Source organism: Chiloscyllium punctatum, chromosome 11 (assembly GCF_047496795.1).
Source record: "Chiloscyllium punctatum isolate Juve2018m chromosome 11, sChiPun1.3, whole genome shotgun sequence".
In the NCBI taxonomy this organism is placed as follows: domain Eukaryota; kingdom Metazoa; phylum Chordata; class Chondrichthyes; order Orectolobiformes; family Hemiscylliidae; genus Chiloscyllium; species Chiloscyllium punctatum.
In genome coordinates, this window is record NC_092749.1 from 89017955 (window position 1) to 89034428 (window position 16474).

The 16474-nt window shown below is 38.8% G+C and overlaps 1 protein-coding gene across 4 annotated transcripts in view; it reads right to left on the minus strand.

Annotated features, from left to right (window-relative positions):
- The window catches only part of prkn (parkin RBR E3 ubiquitin protein ligase), a 1117394-nt gene that overhangs the window by 1032735 nt on the left and 68185 nt on the right, over nt 1–16474 (minus strand). The gene's annotated exons all lie outside the window — the stretch shown is intronic.

Genomic DNA, 16474 nt, shown 5'->3' on the forward strand with positions numbered 1-16474 from the left:
GAAATCAAGGCTGATCGCTACACAGTTTAGAGGTGCCATCTTTTGAGGTGATGTTAAACCATGGCGTACTAACTTTCTTTAGTATTGCATCCTGGTCTCTCCAGAACCCTACACAATTGCAGTAAGACTATCTTCCTCTTATACCCCAACCCCTTGCAATAAAAGTTCACGCATTGGATGTCTTTCTAATTGTTTGCTGTATCAGCATGTTACCTTCATGTTTTCTTCAGCAAGGACACTCGTCATTTTGAATTCTAACATTTAAAAGACTCTTATTGCTCAGGCAGCATCCAAGAAGCAGGAGAATCAATGTTTCAGGCATAAATATTCATCAGGAATTCCTGATGAAACGTTGATTCTCCTGCTCCTCAGATGATGACCTGCTGTGCTTTTCCAGCACCACACTTTTCAACTCTGCTACCTTTTGATCCAATTTTAAGTTAGCTACCTGGCTGCACAAAACCTTAACATTCATGCAGACAGATTGCAATTAAATAAACTAATTTACTTTTATTGTCTGATTTTGTATAGAAGGTGGCAGGATAATTGGTGTTCAATATAGAGATGTTTTACCTTTCTGAAAATGTCTTTATCTTGACATCAATGCAGACATTCATTGCCGATCACACCAGTAACACTCATTTACTGGTGATGTACATAGTCAACTTTACAAAACTAGATTTCATGTTGTAATTCAGATGTACAAAAATTCCATCCTGCTGCCAACATTAGAAACAGTTATACGTGAGCCAGCAGCTGCAGTTGGGATCAAATGTGCATGTACCTGCTGTGTTTCCGGTTGGCAACAGGAGTTACAGTGGCCAGTAAAATGCCAGCAGGCATGGCACCCACCACCATCATACCTCATATGTCTTGGCCCTTTCATATTATTTCCTTGACTTGGCTGATTCCATTACAGATACACCAAAATAAAGAAAATCCTATCCTTAGCCCAGAAGTTATCTTGAAAAATTATACATTACATGAACATGACCTACATTAGTACAGAAACTGTTCAGAGCACACTACCTCTAGATCTGTTTTCCATAAACTCCTATAGTATGCGAACCAAATGACGATGAAAAATTTGTGCTTCCAGCACTCAACATCGTATTAATTCTCTGAACCCACATAAAATAGGTAAAAATGATTTATATGGCATGGCAGGAGGCATGATTTGTTGGCTATGGTTGGCATGGCAATGCAGCAGTATCCATTAACTGTCTATCTCAATTAGTTGAAAAAAAACTGCTTAGTGATCAATTGTGCACAACCTAGTCACTTTTTCAACTATTCACAATAAAAGTCTCAGAAGCTGGTGATGCTGGGAGGAAACAAAAACAGTGAAATCTTCAAAATAAAATCTCTGTTCAACATATGCACAACCACACTAGTCTAGCTGGTTGAGCATGCTATTAGTTAAAATGTTTATTGCTTATTATCTAGAGCTGTAAATATTAGAAGTGAAATACCTCCACACAAGCCAAGTCACCATTTAGGAGAGTTTTGATCCTGACCCAGCTCCCTCAAAGCCTGGTCTTTGAGTGAGCAGGATGTCGGACACACCTGTTTTTTTTAAACCAAGCCCCCCTTTATTTACACAGGGAGGGTCTGTGACACTGATCCAGCTCCCTCAGAGCCAGCTCTCAGTGTGAACAGAATCTCTGACACTCCTGTTTAATTTTTTTTCCCCATATGTGTGCGCAAGTGTAAGACACAGTGAAAGACACAAGGTGTAAGAGTCTTTATTCAGTTTCCACCACCAGGAAGAAAAGGAACACCCGAGTGGCCAGTGACAAGCAGTGCCCTTCACATCAAAGGGCAATGCTGTGTGATCAGAGAAGGGGAGGGCAGGGATCAAATCAAAATAGAGTTAGAGGGGGAGATAATGCACTCCACTCCCTGAACAACTCCAGAGTGTCGGTGGATACCACGTGCTCCTTTTCCAGAGACACCCGGGCTCTAACGTAACCGCGGAAGAGGGGCAGGCAGTCGGCCGACACTCCTGTTCTTTTTTTTTTTTTTCTTTTTTTTTTCTCCAGAAGGGAAGGAAACACTCAAGTGGCCAGTCACAACTCCAGGGTGTCAGTGGACACCCGCGTGCTCCTTCTCCAAGGACACCCGGGCCAATCTCCTGTTTATTTTTTTTTTTCTTCTTTTTTTTTTTCTTTACTACCACCTAAGTGCAGTAGTGCTTATTTTTATCCCCTGCACCCATGGTGTGTGTGTGCAGGTGTGAGACACAGTGAAAAGACACAAAGTGCACGAATCTTTATTCAGACACTCCTGTTCTTATCTGTCAGCCAGGGCTCTCTGATTAGACCAGATTAACACCCCCAATCAGGGAACCATATTCTATGAGATCTACCTGGCTGACCTCATCGCAATCACTACAGTTTAAGGGATTTGTTTATTGGGACTATTGCATGTATTTTATTGGAACAGCATAATTAAGTCTAGTTTGGATAGACTGAGTTCTGTGGGTATACTATATTCTATTCTTTGTGTTTCATTCTGTAATTTTGAGATTTAAATGTTTCACTTTTTTTAAAACTTTGTAGTCAACCTTTTTTCCTCTTCCCTCACGTATAACATCAATGTTTCTTTGTGTCTGTCTGTATGCATGTGTGGATTTTTTAAAGAAGGGAGTTAGACTTTTAACCAATAGTTAGTTAGAGGTCAACAATTCATAGTTATTCACCTGTAGTTAGAGTCCAGTTACTTGTCAAAATTAACAGTTACTTTTAAGGCCAGAAACCTAACCCATGTTTTCTGTTAACTTGGACCTATCTGACAGGTACATTTGGGGCTTTGCATATTTTGAAAAAAGATTTTAATTTATGTATGACTCCAGCAATAGCAAGGCTTGATTCTAGCACACTACCCCAGAAAGGCCTAACAAATTTAATCTTAAGTTCCTGGAGACACCAGGCCACTTACAGAGTTTTGACTCACACTTTCAGAAAGAGGATCCTGACCGAGAAGAAATCCAAAGTAGTCAGTTCCAAAACATTTTTTTTTTAAAACTCAAAAACAGCATAAGTGATCATGCTTTAGGTTCCATCTTGTGGATTCCTATCACCAAAAATTTGCTCACACCCTCCTGTCAGTCACATTTGCTTGCTTATTTTTAATGGACAGTTTACTTGAATTATGCACATGCGATCTATTATAATTGTTATGGACTAAGCCAGACCACTCAAAACATTCTTAAGCAGGCAGCCCAGACCATAACTATGCTATTTGTTGGTAAGTGTACAGTGAAAATTACCTGGAGTTAAGTTAGCTAGGTTGACTACAAAGTTTTAAAAAAAGAGAAACATTTAAATCTCAAAATTACAGAATGAAACACAAAGAATAGAATATAGTATACCCACAGAACTCAGTCTATCCAAACTAGACTTAATTATGCTGTTCCAATAAAATACATGCAATAGTCCCAATAAACAAATCCCTTAAACACAGAGCAAAAATGAAACAAAGGCTTATAGGTCAAGTTAGAAGGGCAGAGAGAGTCTAGCAGTCTGTTCCACACAACCTATTGCTGAATTGACTGAAACAAGACTTCAGCTTTTAGGGCTGACCATTTCCACTCCCCACCCCCCCTTTCATTATACAGGTCACTTGTAAAACATAAACAGATGAGACTTTAGGTCAAAGCTGTTATGTATAAATGAAAAGGCCTCTCAGTAAACTCTTTCATCTCTGTACCAAACATGTCATTTTGGAGCCCGGATTGTTTTATGACCGCTCTGAAAATAACCAAAGACACAGTATCCTTGAGAAGAAGGACCAGCTTTTAGAAAAAGGGACCAGCTTTATGACATTTTATTATTAACAACAGTAATTGATTAAAATATTGTAACTGAAGTTTGAAAATAGCCATATTTTACTCTTGACTAAAAACGTAGCTGTACACAAATCATGGTGCAAGAATATTCAGTTAATGTTTATCATCAATACTTAATGAACTACTACCAGTGCATTATCATTGGTTGTTATGAATAATCATATTGGACTATTCATCTTCAAATCCCATTGGTTAGCTTAAAAGCCTTGGACATTGGTTTGGGAAATAGTACAAATAAGCTGACACATTTACAAATGCCCAATGTAATCTAACCTGAACTGTTGACAATGTCACAGAAATACACAAAAAACAAAGAAAAACAGAAATGGTTGGAGAAACTCAGCATGTCTGGCTGCATCTGTGGAGTGAAATCATTTAATGTTTCAAGTCCAAATGTGGAGAAGAATCACTGTATTTGAAATGTTAACTCTGTTTTCTCTCCAGGCCTGCTGAGTTTCTCCAGCAATTTCTGCTTTTGTTTGTCTCAGTTCTCCAGCATCCACAGTTCTTTGTTTTATTTAATATACAAAGGAATGTCTAAATAACATGTCTGCAACAGCCTCTCATCCCCTGAAAAGTGTTGCCAAAAGGATAATTATTTGAGCATTAAAATTGAATATATAGCTCAAAGTGAGACCTTCAAATATCTCTGATGAATGGGACTTCTGGACTGCAAGCAACTTTGCTGGAACACAAAATTGAATCCAAAACCCATTGTGTAAAGTGTAGCAGTGAAACCTTCCCTCCATCACCTATCTCAAAGAATAATTAGGAATACTGACTGTGGGCAATCGAAGTTCATTTATCGAAATTGACTGCTCGACTGTGGACCAATGGTCAGATTTTCATTTATCAAAACCAATTCTTCATGTGAGCAATCATGATATAAGCTGTGGAATTTTTCGCTGCAGGAAGAGACATCCAATAACATGGGATGAATTTGATCATTTTTAGTAAAGTATAAATTCGTTGAATTTCATGAATGGTTTCCCTGCACAAGATTGCAGTTTTCTCAACTAGTCATCCCAAACCTGCCTTATTAATGACCTACTACACCCCCATGGAGCCCCTCTCATTTGGTGCTAGCCTCATTCTCCCACTCACTGCAGCCAGATGTTTTTGCCACTGCCAGGACACATTAGCGTCCTGAGCGCGGATGTCTAGCCATTCACCTCATCAAGGGTTGACAGGCCAAAGTTATCCTTTATTGTAACATAATACCACAGCAGCTGTAAACCAATGCTTCTCACAATACAAAAGGTGGCAGGGCTAACATTTCCTTGCACAAAACTGCACAATCCTACAGCTATCGCTGATTAAACACCAGTCCATATGGCTTACTTGTCCTAAGCCACATCCCATCTAAGTCATTGCTATTCTTTCAGCAATGACCACTATAGTCCAGCATCTTATTATAGAAAGGGAGGCAGTTAGTCACCTCAAAAAATGCAATTTTATTTTGCAAACATTAAAAGTAAACAGAAATCCAACAAACAGAAGCTGCATTTACCTCTAGGAACACAAACAAATTGCTTTCTTGTCATGCATCAACAATGTTACAGTCAACAAATGATGACTGCAACCACATTTAATCTTGTGAATCAGTATCAATTAAGTTCTGTCTAGTTTGTAGTGTCCAATGCAGCTGTGCTCTGTCATGCACAAAGTGACGTTTCTCCTGCATAATGACTGCTTTCTCTCTCTCTCCCTCTCAGTTCATCAGTATCCATTACGTCCCCTCTTTGCCTGCTTCAGATGTGTAGCACAGCATTTTAGGATACGCAGCCTACTCTGTAAGGAGTGTACTGCAAGATTGGTCCAAGCAGCAGAATCACATCTTAAGCAGAAAACCAAAGAATTGTGGAGGCTGTAGCGCAATTGACAAGTCCTGAAATGTTAATTCTGTTTTCTCTCCACAGATGCTGCCAGATCTCAGGTTTTCCAGTAATTTTTGTTTCTGTTTCACATCTGCTCCATGATGTCCTGGTCAAAGAATGGGATGCATTGCATCTGGACTCCACTGCAGTAAAGGGGTTGTTTAACAAAATTAACAGCCACAGTTGCAATGGGTAGCCTTTGTCTGTGACCACTTTTGTAAGGCATCTGGATCCTTAAACACAAGCATTCTCAAGGATTTAGATAACATGGCAAATCCAAGTACTGGGTACAAGCTTCAAGGAAGTGATGACACTCTTGCTCCTCAGTTGCTGCCTGACCAGTTGTGCTTTTCCAGCACCACACTTTTTGACTCTGATCTCCAGGATCTGCAGTCATCCTCACTTTCTCCTACTTCTAGGAAGTGGAATCAATGATCACAGATGACTTCCTAACTGACAGAATGAAACCCTTTTCCATTGATGAACTCAGCTATGCTTTGACATGGTTCTCTTATGCAATTGCCTTGCACATGGGAAAAGCAAGCAATGTTATCAAAGCCTACTGTTTGGGCTGCAACACTGAACTTGTCACAGGGAAATGAGATGATGTGGTTTGATGTGGCCTAAACTGCATCATTCACAGTTTCGATGCATTTATGGCGAACAATTGAGACATCGCACACAGAACCTTAGTGGTTCCTTGGAAGGAACCAATCTCACAGTTTACGGCAACTGTTGCAATGAGAGAAGACCCAGTTGGTAAAGTGGATTCTCAATAGTCACTACTCGCATGGTCACCACAAAAGTGAATAATTTAATCAAAATATGTAAAGTCCCCAGTTTATCTGCCTGATGGAATCAATTTAACAGAAAACGCTGCCCAGGGTCCTGTACTGATCTGTAATAAGCAGTAGTTCTTGATAAGTAAACTGTAATGACAAGAAAACAACTATGAACTATTGACATATGTCTCTACCAGTTACAACACAAATCCCCTTTTTAAAGACTGGTTTGATGGATGGATAGAAAAATGCAGGCAAACATATTTCAATAGCACCAGCTCAGGTTAGTTAAAATATTTATTTTGGCCAGCCTGGACCTTCTGTTCTTCAATCTCCTTTCTCCAGATTCTTTCACTTCTTAGTAGGAGGCACAGGGTGATTGGTACATTAAATACAAAGTCTCTTAGTTATTGGTTAAAGGAAGAAAATAATTGGCTTTCTTCAGGTTTCAGGTATTTCTCTGGTTTATCTGACTCTAATGTTTACCCTTTTAATTATCTTATTTCTAACTTATACTATGAAATATGTTATGAAATATTGCGTAATAGGCTGTCTTTATTAACTCATTCACCAGTTCGCTATATTCATTAATACCGGGTTCCTGTTCATTCATAACCCTTTACTAACCCGTTATTTACTATAACATGGTTTCATTTGTTCATAAAACCAGTTTTGTAGTATCCAAATTTAAAAACAACCCAATATCGCTGCATTCCTACACCTTCTCAGTCCCTGCTAACAGAACAATACATCCCTATTAAATCTCCACAAAATATTATAATATTAATCAGTCCTCACCAACTATCTCAGACAGAACAATATCAGACAGAACAATATCAGCCTCATCAAGTCTCCACAAAACATAATAATCTGCCCTTACCAACCATCCGCTGCACCAGAATACATTAATTACCTATCAACTACCTTTTAACGAGCCATTTTATCCTTTTAAGAAACTAAGTGACAAATCAGCGCTTGCACGAAATTGTATGATTGAATGAAACTCATATTGGCAAATAGTAAATAAATCTTACAACAGCTGCAGTAAACAGTTTAATATCCTTTAGTCTTTTATTACAAATTTTAACTTATTTAGAGCATATAGGCCCAACCTTTTTACTAATATTTACTAATTTAAAATACAAAAGGGCTAACATCTCCTAATTACGCAAGCAGACTGGACAGACATCCCATCAGAAGCATGGAGAGATAAGCTAGAGGAGGGTGGGGGTGGGGAAGAGAGTAGCATAGAGTACAATGGGTGAGTGGGGGAGGAGATGAAGGTGATAGGTCAAGGAGGAGAGGGTGGAGTGGATAGGTGGAAAAAGGAGATAGGCAGGTCAGACAAGTCCGGACAAGTCAAGGAAACAGTGCTGAGCTGGAAGTTTGAAACTAGGATGAGGTGGGGGAAGGGGAAATGAGGATGCTGTTGAAGTCCACATTGATGCCCTGAGGTTGAAGTGTTCCGAGGCGGAAGATGAGGCGTTCTTCCTCCAGACGTCTGGTGGTGAGGGAGCGGCGGTGAGGCAGGCACTGAGGAAGCAAATGTGGCTGTGGTAGCGAGTTTGTTTCACGACATGGTTGAAGAGCTTCAGAGCAGAGGAAATGACCTGAGAGTTGCAGTGGGAGAGGGACTCTCTGAGATTCTTGTCGAGAGAGGAGGAAAACTTCTTCAAGGCAGGCATCCTTGCAAGAGGATTTGCAGTCGGGTTAAAATCAATGAACTGCTGTGCTCTTCCAGCACCACTAATCCAGTATTTGCTTTCCAGCATCTGCAGTCATTGTTTTTACCTCATCCCATCAGAAGCAGCAGCCAGCATTTAGCATGTTTTAACCCATCCCAGGACATAAGCCCTTCAAACCTTTGTGTACTATAGATAAAACAATGTAACACTATAGTAATAGAATCTTAATATATGTAAGAACCATGTATAAAGGGGCTCTTGTAAGAACTGTATTTCAGGATTCTATTGCTGCCTCGAACTTGTGCCGTGATTGCTGAATAAAGAGGTTATTTTCGCCACTCACTGACTTCAGTTGTTATTTGAACACAATCCCACACTATGAATCACTAAGGTAATGTAACTTCTTTTATTTTTATTATTCATTTTGTATCCAAGATTTGTACCTAAGATGTACTGCTGTACTTGAGTACATGTGACAATAAAAGAATATTCCTCCATTCTATTCTTCTTCTATTTTTATTGCAGAGAGAGACACATGCAACCTATTTTTCCAGCAGTGTGAAGGCTTCTTACTATATTGCTCATATGCACAAGTTGATCAGCTGCCTAGGAACCAGAGAGTTGTCATCAGTCTACTCTTTGACATCCACAATTGGTCACACTTGCACAAACCAATCAATCAATCAGCTGCTTGCTGCCAGTCATCTACAAATATCTTCTCTTGCTGCTTGAATAAAGGAGCAGTGGAAATGCCACATACAATAGTTTTCAGTAACTCATTTTTAAAACTGCAGCACAGACTAAGTTTTTTTTCATTTTAATCCACAATCAAAAATATGGAAAATGAAATGATACATTCATTACACTGCAAGCCAATTTTTTTAAAAAGTGTGTGGAAATATGCTCCACACAACCATTTACAGAAGGATAACCAGCTCATCACAAAAGTGATGCAGAAGTGAGAATTGATTTTGCCTTTTAAAAGAGGTTTTATACTGCACTTAGATAACTTTCATTAAACTACCATCTGAGTTTTGATTAGCTAGAGGTCTGTCTGGAATGTTTCTTCTCTAATGCATGTTGAACATATTGAATTTAAATGTGTCATATAAGGTTAATGTGCATGTTACATTATCTCCACCCATTATACTGATGTTATATTCAGCCTGTGGGTGGAAAGAAGAAATTTTGGAGGGAGGAATATTACTAACCAGCTCCCTAATGTTCTAGTAATTATGTCTGCCCAAATGTAGCTGAACTTATTGCTATCAATGAATAATCCTTTTCACTGTCTAAGAATAGTGCATCTTCTCTAAATGGTAATATATTCTCTACAATTCTTCACAAATATAGCTCAATATAGCAAAGAAAAAGGAGGGTTGGTGGCAATGAACTACCTAAAACAATCTTTTCCCAGTATCACCGACTTGTAGAGATGTCAAATACCACAAAGAAATTACCACAGTAGGCGCACCTTTTTAAGAAATTTAAAATAATTATGCCAACAGCTGAAGTGAGAGATTAATCGCCCCTCTGGATTTGTTTGTCACAAGATATTTAAAACATGATTATGACACGAAGACAGACAAATCAAACCAGTCTCCCTATCCCCATATTCACAACATGGTAAAATTAAAATATTCAAAGACCCTCAAAATTTACCACAAGGTTCCTATCCAGAATGTTATTAGTAACCAGAACCAGACTTTGAGAATAAGTGATACCAGATACAAGGTTTACAGCTTAAACAAAAGAACTAACAATTTATTATTAATACAGAAATTTTAGCTGAGTAAAGTTAAACAAAACGCTAATCAAATTAATGTCAATGATTTAAACCCAATCTTCTTTGATTCTAGCCCCCACACAGAGACAGACAGACAGACAGACAGACAAACAGACACACACAGTTAAGGGATAAATCAAAAGAAAATAAAAGCTATAACTGTGCTATTTCACATCAACTGTTTCCATGATTCATACTATCACAGGCACATGGAAGTGTATCTCCGCTGGTTTATGACGACACTGGTCAATGCAAATAGCTGCCAGTAGGCTCTGAGGAAAATTCATTTAATACTTGTAACTGGGATTCTATTCTCCAAAATTTAAATAAATTAATATGGAGGATAATCAGAGTGCAATCAGATCTCCTTCCTGTAGCTTTGGCAACTACAAACCTGAAAAAACATACAGTTCATAGACAGTTTAAACATCATTTTATTCTTTTTGATTTCTTTAAAACATTTTCTTTGTAAGACTGATTGGCACCATGACCCCCCCTGTTAACACTCAATCATCTGCCATGTGTTTGACCATAATGTCGCTCTGAAGTCAAAATGTCTATACAGTACTGCGAACAAGAATCAATCTGCAATTAACTTCCAGGCCTGGTCACATATCAAGTATCAGTGTGTTTGTTGATTTTTTTTTTTAAAAAGTAGCTGTTGCTCACAGTCCATAGATCACCTTCAGCTCTCAGCTTACAATTCACAGCTCCATATCAAAATGATAAAATTAAAGAAAAAAAAAATCAGCAAATGCTCTAACAAAATCAAACACAAAGATCAAATTGCCGATTGGTGCAAGATTGGATGCCTTGCTTTGAAATTTGTACATCTCTCGCTTTTCTGCTGCAAGTACATTGATTACAAAGGATTTGGATTTTGTTTTGACTTTTTTCTTGGTGCTTCGAAAGCTAATGCCTCCAAATAAACCTGCTGGATGATAACCTGGTGTGTGAGATTTTCAACTTTGATTTTGCTTTGCAATTCTTTGGGGACTTGCAGTCTACTCAATCGAATAAGTCTTCATTTTGGATTGATCAGCAAGTGTCATAATTTCTTTGAAGAACGAGGCGTACAGAAGTGAAGCAGAAATTATTTACATTTGAGGCGAAGACAATAGGAATCAATATAACAACCCTTGTCTAATGTTTCTATTCGGATCCCGTGAGCTTACTTTATAATTTGGGACCAATTTGATTTTAAAAAAGAATTCTAATTCATGCCAAAACAATAAATAGCATTTAATGAGTAGCACTACAATAAATATACAGGATTATACTTACCATTTCAAATTATGATTAACAAATTTACAACAAAACTGGAAGTCACTATACAAGATTACAATTTTATGGTCATAATGAAACAGAAATTAAAATAACTTCAATTATTTTGAATCCTTTAGGTTGTAAAGAAAGACATATTGAAAACGATCAGCCACAGGTAATGTCATCATTAGTTAGAATCCCAGAGATATATTATGTTGGGGTGTAGGTTTGCTCGCTGAGCTGTCGGTTTGATATCCAGACCTGGCTAGGTAACATCATCAGTGGCGACCTCCAAGTGAAGCAAAGCTGTTGTCTCCTGCTTTCTATTTATATCTTTCTCCTGGATGGGGTTCCTAGGGTTTGTGGTGATGTCATTTCCTGTTCGTTTTCTGAGGGGTTGATAGATGGCATCTCGATCTATGCATTTGTTTATGGTGTTGTGGTTGGAGTGCCAAACCTCTAGGAATTCTCTGGCATGTCTTTGCTTAGCCTGTCCCAGGATAGATGTGTTGTCCCAGTCGAAATGGTGGGTTTTTTTCAATCTGTGTGTAGGGCCATGAGGGAGAGAGGGTCGTGTCTTTTTGTGGCTAGCTGGTGTTAGTGTATCCTGGTGGCTACCTTTCTTCCTGTTTGTCCACAAACGTAGGTGTTTGCGGTAGTCCTTGCATGGAATTTTGTAGATGACGTTGGTTTTGTCCATGGGTTGTACTGGGTCTTTGAAACTTTGTTAGTTTTTGTTTGAGAGTATTGGTGGGTTTGTGTGCTACTAGGATTCCGAGGGGTCTTGGTCATCTGGCTGTCATTTCTGAAACTTCTTTGATCTATGGTAAGGTGGTTAGGGTTTCTGGCTGTGTTTGGTCTGCTTGTCCAGACCAAACCTCAACCTGAGCTACAAACCTTCACAAACCTTGCATATATTATATAACCATGCATAATTGGATGAACTTTGAATGAATTAACATTTCAACCAATTTATTCTAGTCCTAGATAAATATTAAATTAGCGATTAATCAATAAAAATAACCAAGTAATTTTAAAATTAACAAAGAGGTCTTGTCAATTAGACTGATAAAACACATGAAGTGACACATTTTTGAGAGCAGACCAATAAGACATTCTATTCATCTAATTCTATAATTTCTCAACTTGTTGTGTAGCAACACATCGTTTTTCTTGTCTTCGATATGTATATTTACTGGGATGTCTTTACACTTTATTGATAGAAGAGTTATAAACTACAGGCAGGATTCTAAAGGGGCCTGTATGACATGACTCTTGCCAGAAATCTGGTAGAATTGTACAGAAGGTCCAATGAGTCCTTCCTCAATGTTCAAAACAACATGTAAAAATTGTCGACTAAGTTCTGAACGTCAAGGTAAGATGTTCATTAGACAGCACAAGTTGTCTATTAAGGGCATAATTGCTTGTTACCAACTTTATTAACTGCAAATCTGACCTCATTAATGTGCTGGTTTATACCAATTTACTGCAAGCAAACTGAATGTTGACAACTCTTCATATGCAAGTCAGAATGAGTATTTAGTGACTGCAATTCCCCACTTGCTTCAAAAGGACACCAGGATTCCATATGCATCAGCCATACCTATCCCACATCCACAGACATAGGCATCCAACATATGCCAGCCTCTAGGAATCCACATGGCACATATCCAGTTCACTTACTGTAAGCTTCTACACATCTTACTCAGCTGTATGAAGCAAATAATGCTTGTGGTTTTTCAATCCCCACTTTCAACTGTACTGTCCTACAGTTGAGCTATCACAACTTCCAGGCTTTTCTGAAGCCCTGACTCCAACAACTAGCTGGCTGATTTTAGATCTTGACCAGAGTTTCAGCAGCACAGAGGGGCTTAACTCATGCCCATGGAGAACCAGTGCAGTTCAGCTGGCTTCCCTGAAATACAGCTAACAATCAGCACTTCTCACACGGTCTACCCCCTATTTCTCTCTCAACTACCGTTTGTGGGTGTAAACTTTTGAACTGCCCATCTGTGACTCCTGAACTTTCCTGAGTGACCTACTGATAAGCTTGCAATAGATCTTTCTCCAGCTGGGCAGAATTCAATGTTACCATCTGGCAACACTTGGAATGGAGTTTACCTTAAATGTTAACAGTCATAAATAGCTGGCTTGATCAGTACAATAAAAAGAGTTCTGTATAATGAGAAGATTTCATGACAAATTTTATTCATGTTTGGTAGTTTATATCACAATTCTTAATTATTCAACATTCTCCCAACCTCACCTGTTTATTCAAATTGTCACTGAATCACAGAAATGTTATATCACAGGAGGCCATTCAACCCCATTGAGTCCATGCTGGGTCCCTGCAGATCAATCTAGTCAGTCCCATTACCCCGCTCTCTTTGTTGTTCTACATATTTATTTCCCTCAAGTGTTCATCTCATTTCTTTTTGAAATCATTCATCTTCTCTGCTTCTATCACCCTTGTATGCAGCAATTCCCAAGCCAGTTAAAAAAAAGTCAAAATTTTAAACAACTGTGGTCACAGCACTGATCCTTGTGGGACTCCAATTCCCACTGAACTACTGAATTGTTACAACTCACATCTCTTCTCTGCTTTCGGTTTTAAAGCCTGCCAGATTTCCATTCTACTACTTGTAACCTGCCTCTACCTGCACTGACCTTGTTCATTTATCTATTATGTGGTATCTTACTGAAGGTGTTTCGAAATCTATGTGCTTTTAGAAGTTTAGCCTCACAATAACACCCATATTTTCCAAATAACACTTTCCCTAATTAGACCCAAATTAAATACCGGAGTTTAGGCCATGTTATCTATGAAGAAATTTGTTTCATATTTTTTGGTGGGTTATATCAACTAAACTATTCCAAGTAGCAGCAGTAGAGGTAACTAGCGCAATGGATGGTGAAATTCAGCATAAGCCACAACATCATAGTGTAGCAAGACAACAAAGTGTTTTCTGAGAAGTCAAGAAAGAGGAATGCCTCCCAAATTGAAGGTGCATTGCCGATTTTAGCTCTTTTGCAAAAACTGAATTACAGCGACTGCAAAACTATTTTAAATGTTGCAGTGAACTTTTTGCAGGAACTCAGTCATACAGCAAAAAAAAACTCTTCAGTCCAACCAGCACATGCTGAAAATAATCCCAAACTAAACAAATCACACCTGCCTGCTCCTGGCCCATATCCCTCCAAACCCTTTCTATTCATGTACCTATTCAAAAGTTTTTTAACTGTTGTAATTGTCCTCACATCCACAAGTAAAACCAGCAGTTTTTAACACTGCCATTGGAGGTGGTCACAGAAAAGGAAAGTAAAAATGTGACTAGGAATGCTCCTACTGCCATCATATCAAAAATGTGTTCCACTGGCTGTTGAGTCCCCATCGCTTCCAATCAATCCTGACCATGATTTTGTTCTCCTGACCAATCTTTACCTTCATCACAGAGAGTGCACTGCCCGTTAGGATATGAGTGACATTGCCCACCATCTTGAAATTAGGATAATTTTATATAGAGAAACATATGGACATTGTTTAGAACTGTGCATGTTTTCAGGTCAGAAATTCATTCTGGAACAGTGACTTAAATGCAACAGCTCCAAGCAAACATGTGACAACAAACAAGGGCTTGGGAGAACACTTGAAGTATAAATACAATAAGATGCTTATATTTCTGGGTTTATGACAAGCTGTGTAAATCTATTAAGTCATTCCTTCTGTTTTTGCTTCAGAGCTAAAAATTCAGAGATTTATTGACAAGAATTGAGTAGAGTTCAGAAGCAAGTTTAGTTTCTTTCCAAGCTATTTCAGTTCAATTCAGATGAAACCAGTCACAAGAGCAGCAGTGCTTTCTCTAGTTTGTGAAGTGTCAATGCCAAGAGAGCTTGGCATAGAAATCTTCAGGTTCTTAGAGTTGGAATACATTTAAGTCATTAGAATTGTGAAAGATACATGCCATGAGACTAAGGCAGTATTCATAAAATTGTCTCTACAGTTCAACAAAAAGAAATTTAAGGAGTCAATTAAGTAGAAACTTATTGAGTCTTTGTAATGGATAATGTCAGAAAACTGGTTGAAACTTTGGGCAGAATTGTCCCAGGCTCTAAGCAATGTGGGCAATGGCATATCAATCGGGAAAATATGGCGAGATTGGAAAATTAAGATTCTTGATATTGGGAAAACAAGTCAGATTTTGCACCCAAGGTTTTATCAAAGAGATTAGAATCTTACCAGTGAGCATCAAGAAGCCTACTCCATACCTTTCTATCTCATTGATACTTATGTCATCTCATTTATATGAAATTTGCTATCCTCCCATGTAGAGGGAGGAACCAAATGTTGACAATTCCTGACATGCAAGTTTGAGTGGGTGCCTGATGGCTCCAGTTCACTATCCATTCCCCCAGGCCTCTGTCATGGCCACAGTCCCCAAAATCTTTGTGTAGTTCACAGAAAGTGACAAACTTTGCACATGGGTGTTGGCATTGGACATGTACTAGCTTTACCATAGGCTCATGTCGCATCTCCAGCTCACTTACAATACAATCCACCACCTTGATATTGTAGTTTGGATAACACCAACATTTGTTGCTGTGCTGCTTGCAGGGCACTTTAGGTGCAAGGACAGGCACAAACTTCATGCATCAGAATAAGGAGGACTTCAGGGCTCTTAGCTTGCTTGTTGGCACTCACTCACTTTGTGCCTACTTGGATGCTAACTGCATCGCTGCCTTGTCTTGTCTGTCTTTTTGTGCATTGCCATCTTATTCAGAACTTACAGCCTTGCAGTCCTTATGTCTTTCCTTGTCTTTTAGCACAAAAAAAATCCAGCCATCTTGACATATTTACCAGCAATGAACAGCCAAGGGGGCAGAAGATTGCTTTATGGCACCATGCTATGTCAATACTACACAAACTACTGACACATGCACTAAATGGCAAACTATTACATGTACTTCAACTAAATGACCATAGGTCGAAGTCCAGGAGGACTTCAATCAGGAAAAGGTCCCACCACAGTCAGTCAAGGAAATCAATCTCAGTCTGGAGGCATGGACATGGTCAGTCGGCAACTTGGGGTGATCAAGGTCAGGAGTTCCATACCATTAGAGTCTGGAGATTGAGCCACAGTCAGTCCAAGTCTAGTACAACTAGTCTAAAGACTCGGAAGATGTCAGTCAGGGACTGAACAGATATTAGTCAGGGGTCTGTTCAGTCTTTT